Source organism: Apostichopus japonicus, chromosome 5 (genome assembly GCF_037975245.1).
Source record: "Apostichopus japonicus isolate 1M-3 chromosome 5, ASM3797524v1, whole genome shotgun sequence".
In the NCBI taxonomy this organism is placed as follows: domain Eukaryota; kingdom Metazoa; phylum Echinodermata; class Holothuroidea; order Aspidochirotida; family Stichopodidae; genus Apostichopus; species Apostichopus japonicus.
In genome coordinates this window covers 3601496-3611192 of record NC_092565.1, presented here as the reverse complement: position 1 = coordinate 3611192, position 9697 = coordinate 3601496, and the positions used below count along the sequence as shown (strand labels likewise).

General features: G+C 37.7%; 1 protein-coding gene and 1 long non-coding RNA gene across 3 annotated transcripts in view; one reads left to right on the top strand and one right to left on the bottom strand.

Annotated features, from left to right (window-relative positions):
* The window catches only part of LOC139967325 (uncharacterized), a 33936-nt gene continuing 24239 nt past the window's right edge, over positions 1 to 9697 (top strand). Inside the window, exon 1 of one of the 2 annotated variants that reach the window (XM_071970999.1) lies at positions 1 to 255. The gene's annotated coding sequence lies outside the window, so the exon portion shown is untranslated. Of the gene's footprint in view, positions 259 to 9697 lie in introns of both variants that reach the window. The other variant, XM_071970998.1, reaches the window with a different exon arrangement.
* LOC139967329 (uncharacterized) lies at positions 5823 to 6897 on the bottom strand. Its single transcript, XR_011792973.1, has 2 exons — positions 6743 to 6897; positions 5823 to 6673 (listed from the first exon to the last, which is right to left on the bottom strand). It is a non-coding gene; the product is annotated as an uncharacterized lncRNA (long non-coding RNA).

The following is a 9697-nucleotide window of genomic DNA, read 5'->3' as shown; positions in this document are numbered from 1 at the left end:
CGTCAACTGTACAGGGTTTGTGAACTGCGTCACTCTACGAATATGGAATAAATGTGACGATATCAAAAGCTAGGGGTTTTAGAGTAAGCATAACAACGTTGGAAACTTACCCTGATTTTAAGTCCTGGTACGGCAGCAGTACAGTTAACATTCCCTTGAATTGGCCGGCCTTTCCAAACACCTGCATCGAGAGAAAGCTCGTTCAGAAGCGTACACTACCAAGAGGAACTTTACCCCGAAGCAGGAAATTGACTATAGGTCAGTTCTGCTAAATATCTAATAATTTTATTTACTTCCGCTACTTGCCGGAAGATGAATTAAAATCTTATACAGCTAAGTTTATAGTCATTAGGCCTAAGTCTAGTTCATGCTCCTGCAGGTAGGCCAACCAGCAAGTAACTTAATCACACTAGACTAAGGTTCTTAAACTCATATTGATTTTTTAGCTTTTGTTTTGTTTTAAGAAATGTTACTAAGTACTAGCAGAGAAAGTAATTAACTTGCGCCGGTGGTGAGCAAAATGGCAAATATTACACTATTTCACTCTTCATCTCTTGGAGAGTACAGAAAAGTTCCTTCCAACAACAGTATATGAAAAACCATGTGCTTTTCTACATGTGTATAGCGCAAACCAAGTATATATGCAACAAGTGCTGAAAGTAGACATTTGCCCGCAGTCGTGGACATTCATGTGGTCAGCTTTTACTTGACCAATTGTAGCCATGAATATCATTTATGAACACGTTAATATTACAATAGGTTGTCATGGAAACGTCAAATAATCCACTGCAGGCTAAACCTAACCTTCATAGGTTATAAGATAGGGAGCTTATAGTGTGAAGAACAGGTACTTCAAAATATTGTTTGGCAGATGTTTCGGCTTCTATTCAAAAGTTGTATTTTATCAATTCGTGATATCCTTAGCGCTACTCAGAGGTAAAATCTTTTACTATCCTTTTGTTTTAATTTTTGTTTTTCTTAATGTCTGTAAATTGTGTTTACATTGAAACAACAGCAATATTTTTAACTGGTCATGTTCAGAACTTTAAGTATTTAGATTTCAGCATTGGCAAGACTCATCTCTTGAACAGAAACTGTACATTACAATAAATGAAGGTAAGAATAGCGTGGTTCAGTGATAATCAGATTGAGACATGCTAGTGAAACATTTAAAATGTGACATCTCCTTACTTTCGCAGCACTACAAGGAAGTTTTTAATGTAAAGTTTGTAATGCAAAGTAGCTTTATCACATAGACGAGTGATCATAATTGGGTTTGGTTTTTTTTTCTTTGTAAGTTCTTTTTGGCAAGTGAACCATGCAGTCAAGTTGGTGTGTGTGCGTGTGTATGTTTGTGTGTGTGTACGTTTGTTTTGTATTCTAAACAAAATAATTCCAGGTCCTCGGATGTGATTCCTAAAGATCCCAGGAGAAAATTCCTGTTAATACCTGTTACAATTTCAATTGGTTTTAACCGGAACCAACAGGGACTAACAGGTACCTGTTAACGACAATTGGTTTTAACAGGTATTGTGACCAAAACCAGTTTATACCAGTTAATTGCCTGTTGCAACAGGTAAATTACCTGTAAGCTGTAACAGGTACCAATTGGTTTTAACAGGTACCTGTTAAACCAGTTGCTTTCAACAGGTAAAATACCTGTTGAAAACAACTGGTTTAACAGGTACCTGTTGAAAACAACTGGTTTAACAGGTAACTGTTGAAAACAACTGGTTAAACAGGTACATGTTGAAAACAACTGGTTTAACAGGTAACTGTTGAAAACAACTGGTTTAACAGGTACCTGTTGAAAACAACTGGTTTAACAGGTACCTGTTGAAAACAACTGGTTTAACAGGTACCTGTTGAAAACAACTGGTTTAACAGGTACCTGTTGAAAACAACTGGTTTAACAGGTACCTGTTGAAAACAACTGGTTTAACAGGTACCTGTTAAACCAGTTGCATTCAACAGGTACCAGTTGGTTCAAATTTCTGTCTCCACTTTAAGGCACATAATGGTGGATCACCGTTGTCAGGGAAGGTTTATGAGGGGAGGGGGGCTTGAAAATTTGTGTTTCTCATAGAGGGCTTATATGCAAAATAATGCAATTATTTCCTCTTTTTTTGCTCCCTTCGTTTTTTTCACCGTCGGACATCACGTCCCCAAAAGTTTTTGTGGAGGTACTCTTTCCCCTGCCCCCCCCCCATTCCCCGCCCTCGCTGGCTTTGCCACTGCAAAGATGTGGTATAACATATGTCTGATCACTGAATTGTTTATCCTATTTGGTACATTAAGGTAAATTGAAAAATTCACATATTAAATTTATGAGAGAGTTCTTCCAGATAGTATATGAATACGTAGCATACACATACATCAAAAGATTGAGACGAGCTCGCATCTATATTTAGATCAGTGATTCATAGTCTAAGAAAGTAAGACACATATTGCCAAGTCAAGATCAAGATAAAAATAATTAATGTTTAAATTGTATTATGATTTAATTCTTTCTTATTTACTGTTGTTTTAAATTTTTGATATCAATTAATGATATTTGTAATTTTTAGTGACATGAAGCTCTCAAATTGGGGCCAAAGACAATTTTTAAAATTTTTTTGATAATCACATTTTGTACGAGGTTGAACTTTGACTTCAACACCATATTCAATTTCGAAACCGAGGAGCAACGGCAACTTGCATTGCACAGCGTAAGCATTGCTTGACATGGTTTAATACGATCACTCTAAGCAACTTTCAACTGTTAATCACCCAAGAAGATCTATAGAAGAATGGAAGTATTAACCGCCACCATCGGCCTACCTGTTGTTCCTTAAACTTGGAGGTAAAACTAACGTTAATTGTTAGGCCACTGGCACTTGTGACCGTGGTTAGGCTAGCGTTTCGCAATACACAAGTGCAATGACAGTGAGTAGCCTAGGTTTTCTATTGAGTACTGAAGTGCATTCTCAACACTAAACTGTGCATTCTAAACACCAATTAACAATGTGTTATGTGTGTATTGGGCTAGATTGAACAGTCGCACATAATCTTCTAATTTATTTCCAAACAAATGCTGGGACTGAGTTTCAATACTGTAGTTTACTTGAAGCTTAGGTCTACACTCATTTGGTAAAGATTTCTTGAATTTCCCATGTGAATCTAAATGGGTAGGCTATGTGATGTTGAATAAAACAAGGCTAGACCTTCAAACTTACTGTTACAGTAGGCTGAACAAATTATGTTGGCTAGTCACCGGTATTATATACTTTAGTACTAGTTACTACTAGTAAGACTAAAAAAAATGACTGAAAGACAAACTGACTTAGTGTGACAAAGAACTGTTTCTTCTCTAGCCTAGGTCTAAATAAGACTTGTTAAGTGAGCAAGCAAAATAACAACTTAAAACAATTAGGCCTATAAATAAGTTGGTTCAGTGCATTTGTGTTTCTAAAATCTTGGATTTTTAGATCTTAAAAACAAAGAAATATTTAGCCCATGTTTTATTATCTCTGTAGTCTGGGCATTTGATTCTGGTTGCAATGATGACACTCTGGTTCAAATGTTCAGCTTTATACAGTCTGCTTCAGACTTTGGGAATCCTTTTTTCAGACTATTGTGGAAGCAAATCTCACATCACTTTGTGGTGACAACTTTATTTCATTTTTCAAATGATTCATAACTACTGCTGCTTTGCTATTTCCTTTTTCCAGGAAGAATTGAAAAACCAACTATCCAGGTGAGGTTTCCTGTGATGTACCACACCAGTGTGGAGGCAACAACAGAAGAGGAGAACGTATATGGCTTAAAGACATAATGGTGTAAGATGATATTAAGAGTTTATCCAAGAGTCCAAAAGGCAAAGGAACAAGTGCTATAGAGAAAAAAGATGGAAGGGTGAGTTTAACTGTTGTACCCAAATGTGTAATGATATTATTTAGATACTTTTCATATCCTGTTTATATATAATATATAAAAAACAGTCTGGTACATCATTTACGTACAAGCGTCATAAGTTTGGCCAATTTCTTACTGATTTGGGATAATTATAAACATGGTTATTAAGCTTTGAAAAATAACTTGGTGTTATAGTGCAAAGCTAGTAATTATTTGGTAAAGCTGCTATTCCTGGCTTATAACTTGAGGGACCTTGATTTAAATGTTTACCTCCCAATATGTTGATATAAAATTTTAATGTTAATGAATGTTTATGATAATGTGAGTTATCATGTGCTTTATCTGTATATATGCTTACAGGTATATCATATTTTCTGTTCACAGGTCAATATTGGTGCAGATTTTGGGCTTCCTGAAGACAAGTGGGAGGCCATTTGTAGTTAAGAGAAACACTCTATGCTCGTGAAGACTTTACTGGTGTTGATTTGGGGTACCAACACTTTGAAAACGAAAGTCGTTGGGAATGCTTGCACACGATTCAACAGTGACAGAGATGCAAAACCGCTGTTGTCTCCCGTGAAGCTTAGTGCTATGGAAGGTTAGTCATTATGAAAAGCTTTTAAACAAGTTACCATTTATATTACAAGCTCATGACTTAGTACACAAGTGTACAATATAATTTACTGAATAAGCTGTTTTTCAGGAGTAAGTAATTTTTTAACACTGACAGAAATATTTATCAGTAGGATTATGCATTCCAGTATCATGAGTTAACAACTGATATCATTTTGGTTGGTTCTTAATTGCCTTTGAGTTCTGACAGGAAGCCTACAATCAAACTACCATAGTGGTGTAGTTTTTCCAACCAAAAGATTGAGCAAAACCCAAATTCTAAACCAAAAGAATGTTCTTGGTTAGACTGTGATTGCTAGTCCATTCAGGTTGGATACCAACAGAGATAAATATCGTGAGACATTCTAAACATGAAAGCACTCATCTAGCAATACAAGAGAGTTTGTTAAGTTTTAGGACCACACTCTTACTGTTAATCATGATAAGTCAATTCTTAAGTGTTCATACGCTTTGTTTCTTGCAGCACAATTCGTGGAACGTTTGAAAGCTGCAGTTTACTGAGGAAGCTGCAAGGTTCAGCAAATACATATCCGAGAAGCTGACGTCAATCGTAAAACAAAGAAGGCCTTAAAACATTAGTATCATATTATTTTTTTCAATGGTTATTGCTTACCATTAAACAGTCTTTGGTTTTATTCAAACTGACAGCATATTGCTGTCACTGACAAGTTAACTTTTCAGAGGAATTTTTTTAGACAGTTCTTTTTTCAAAGTAGGATTAAACCCATATTTATTATTATATTTTAAACAGTTATTGTTTGCCATTATATGGTATTTAGTTTTTTAATTAAATTCAGGAAATGGAAAGTATGTTGCTGTCAATTACAACTTAAGATTTCAATTGAGATCTTCTGGACAGTTTTTTTCTTGAAAGTGGTTTAACCATGACTATTATAGACTGATGTTGACTTTTACTTGGCAAAGTCATCTTTCCACTTTTGCCTTATTTTTTTAAAGAACTAACATTTCTAGTAATCAGTATGTACAAATGCCATTAAACAGTATTCAGATATTTATTCAAACTCCAGAATAGACAGTATATTGTCGTCACATATGTGTTAACTATAAATATGCATTACAAATACATGCTTTGTAGGTAAATATTGTATTTTAAGATCTGATTGGTAGCCAATTTAAGAATGAATTCCTTTCAAAAGGTTACTGTCTGACTAGCTATTATTATTGTCTGCCTAGTATGCAGAATTGCACACTACATAGTTTGGTAATGCTAACTCTTGAATAACTTTTATCTATTCAGCTGTAACTTTTATTTTGATATAATGATTGATAAAAAATTAACCTTTATATTGTTTTAACAGATAGAGTTTCCTTTCTTAATTGCCACAGCAATACATGAAATCATTGTTTTAATGAGCATATTTAGTTGGTATTTCCTAATATATGTAAGTTTTTAATGTGTCATATGAAAGCGTTTACTTCAGAAGTTTGCTTTCTTGTTAGACTCCAAATTTATGTTTTCTTTTTCATTGCCCTCAACTTTGCATTATTGTGCAGTACTATACTTTTGCCATTCATGTTTGATCCATTAACTTGTCTTAACTTTGTTGAAATAAAATGATATTTTCAGATTTTTGTTAACAGTGATTTTTACTCCATCTGCTGGAAGTTCTCCCTCGCCTTAACTTGCTTGTTAAGTGTTAGACCTACATCATGTGCAACTGTAAAGAGTAATTTTAACCTGTTGAAATTCATCGCCACCTGTTTTCACCAGATAACTTGAAAACAATTGAACCTGTGGAAAATCCTACTGTTATAACCAGCTTAAAACCTTCCATTCATGTTCTTACCTGTTGAAACGTTTTCAAAAAATACCAGTAAAGACATGTTGAAAACAGAACCAGTTAAAACCTGTTACCCCTGTTGAAAACAGTTGAAACCAGTTCATACAGTATGTTATTACCAGTTAATAGCTGTTGCGCCTGTTGAAAACAGTTGAAACCTGTTATTACCAGTTAATACCTGTTCATGCCAGTTAAAAGCTGTTGTGCCCGTTGAAACTTGTTGAGAACAGTTGAAACCGGTTAATACCAGTTAAAAACTGTTATGCCTGTTGAAAACAGTTGAAACCTGTTATTACCAGTTAATACCAGCTAAAGCTGTTGTGCCTGTTGAAAACAGTTGAAACCTGTTAATACCAGCAAATACCTGTTAATACCAGTTAAAAACTGTTATGCCTGTTGAAAACAGTCGAAACCTGTTAATACCAGTTAATACCTGTCAATACCAGTTAACACCCGTTAATACCATTTAATACCTGTTATTACCTGTCACCAAATACCAGTTGCAACAGGTACCTGTTAAAACCAGTTCAACAGGTATTAACTGGAATTTTCACCTGGGATTCCTTAGTCTGAATGTAAAACACAGCTGGGTGCGTGTGTCTGTGTGTATATGACACCCAGCTTGTCAACACGATATCTCAAGATAGGTATAACCTCTGTAGTGTTTGGGTACAGATTTCTGATACAGTGGCCAGATATAGCTATCTGATGCTGGGGTCAGATATAGCTGTCTGATACAGAGGCCAGATATAGCTGTCTGATACAGTGGCCATATATAGCTGTCTGGTACAGTGACCAGATATAGCTCTCTGGTACAGTGACCATATATACTGAGCTGTCTGATACAGTGACCAGATGGAGCTGTCTGGTACAGTGACCAGATAAAGCTGTCTGGTACAGTGGCCAGATATAGCTGTCTGATACAGTGACCAGATATAGCTGTCAGGTACAGTGACCAGATATAGCTGTCTGATACAGTGAACAGATATAGCTGTCTGGTACAGTGGCCAGATATAGCGGTCTGGTACAGTGACCAGCTATAGCTGTCTGATACAGTGACCAGATATAGCTGTCTGGTACAGTGACCAGATATAGCTGTCTGGTACAGTGGCCAGATATAGCTGTCTGATACAGTGAACAGATATAGCTGTCTGGTACAGTGGCCAGATATAGCTGTCTGATACAGTGAACAGATATAGCTGTCTGGTCAGTGGCCAGATATAGCTGTCTGATACAGTGACCAGAAATAGCTGTCTGGTACAGTGGCCAGATATAGCTGTCCGATACAGTGGCCAGATATAGCTGTCTGATACAGTGACCAGATATATATAGCTGTCTGGTACAGTGACCAGATATAGCTGTCTGGTACAGTGGCAAGATATAGCGGTCTGGTACAGGGACCAGATATAGCTGTCTGATACAGTGGCCATATATACTGAGCTGTCTGATACGGTGACCAGATATAGCTGTCTGGTACAGTGACCAGATATATATAGCTGTCTGGTACAGTGACCAGATATCGCTGTCTGGTACAGTGACCAGATATATATAGCTGTCTGGTACAGTGGCCAGATATAGCTGTCTGGTACAGTGGCCAGATATCGCTGTCTGGTACAGTGACCAGATATAGCTGTCTGGTACAGTGGCCTGATATAGCTGTCTGGTACAGTGACCAGCTATAGCTGTCTGATACAGTGACCAGATATAGCTGTCTGGTACAGTGACCAGATATAGCTGTCTGGTACAGTGGCCAGATATAGCTGTCTGATACAGTGAACAGATATAGCTGTCTGGTACAGTGGCCAGATATAGCTGTCTGATACAGTGAACAGATATAGCTGTCTGATACAGTGACCAGCTATAGCTGTCTGATACAGTGAACAGATATAGCTGTCTGGTCAGTGGCCAGATATAGCTGTCTGGTACAGTGGCCAGATATAGCTGTCCGATACAGTGGCCAGATATAGCTGTCTGATACAGTGACCAGATATAGCTGTCTGGTACAGTGACCAGATATAGCTCTCTGGTACAGTGGCCAGATATAGCGGTCTGGTACAGTGACTAGAAATAGCTGTCTGATACAGTGACCAGATATAGCTGTCTGATACAGTGACCAGATATAGCTGTTTGGTACAGTGACCAGATATAGCTGTCTGGTACAGTGGCCAGATATAGCTATCTGATACAGTGGCCAGATATAGCTGTCTGGTACAGTGACCAGATATAGCTGTCTGGTACAGTGACCAGATATAGCTGTCCGATACAGTGACCAGATATAGCTGTCTGGTACAGTGGCTAGATATAGCTGTCTGATACAGTGGCCATATATACTGAGCTGTCTGATACAGTGAACAGATATAGCTGTCTGGTACAGTGACCAGATATAGCTGTCTGGTACAGTGACCAGATATAGCTGTCTGGTACAGTGGCCAGATATAGTTGTCTGGTACAGTGGCCAGATATAGCTGTCTGGTACAGTGACCAGATATAGCTGTCTGGTACAGTGGCCAGATATAGCTGTCTGGTACAGTGACCAGATATAGCTTTCTGGTACAGTGGCCAGATATAGCTGTCTGGTACAGTGGCCAGATATAGCTGTCTGGTACAGTGAACAGATATAGCTGTCTGGTACAGTGACCAGATATAGCTGTCTGGTACAGTGGCCAGATATAGCTGTCTGGTACAGTGACCAGATATAGCTTTCTGGTACAGTGGCCAGATATAGCTGTCTGGTACAGTGGCCAGATATAGCTGTCTGATACAGTGGCCAGATATCGCTGTCTGGTACAGTGGCCAGATATCGCTGTCTGATACAGTGGCCAGATATAGCTGTCTGATACAATGGCCAGATAAAGTTGTCTGGTACAGTGACCAGAAATAGCTATACCAAAGAAATATTCAAATTGTTGTTCACAGTGTCACTTAAATTACACTTATACAAAACGTTTGTTTGGTATCGTTTCGCATCTTCTAGCATATTGTTCTTTTAAGGAATATATGATGAATAAGCGCGAGGCACACTCAAACAATAACGGAGCGGAGCAGTATAAACACTGTGGCTTAATGGTACGGACTTTGTTTCCTATACCTTCCCCCGATGAGTCCCAACAGGACGAAACCGGTCGTGAAGTGGAATTGTTTTTCTGGTGTTTACAAAGACATATATTGCTGACATCTGATTTGGTTTGTTCATGCTACGTGCAGCTGCCCCTAGAGGTCAAACTTGAAATCTGCTTTATAACTGTTCTGTTTGCCATTTGCTTCTATAAACTGTTAAGTTCAATCCAAAGTCTGAACCTGTGGAGAAAAGTTATGGTGGGAAGTTATAGTGAGCATGGGTTTAATAACTCGCTCTCAACAGACTGAAT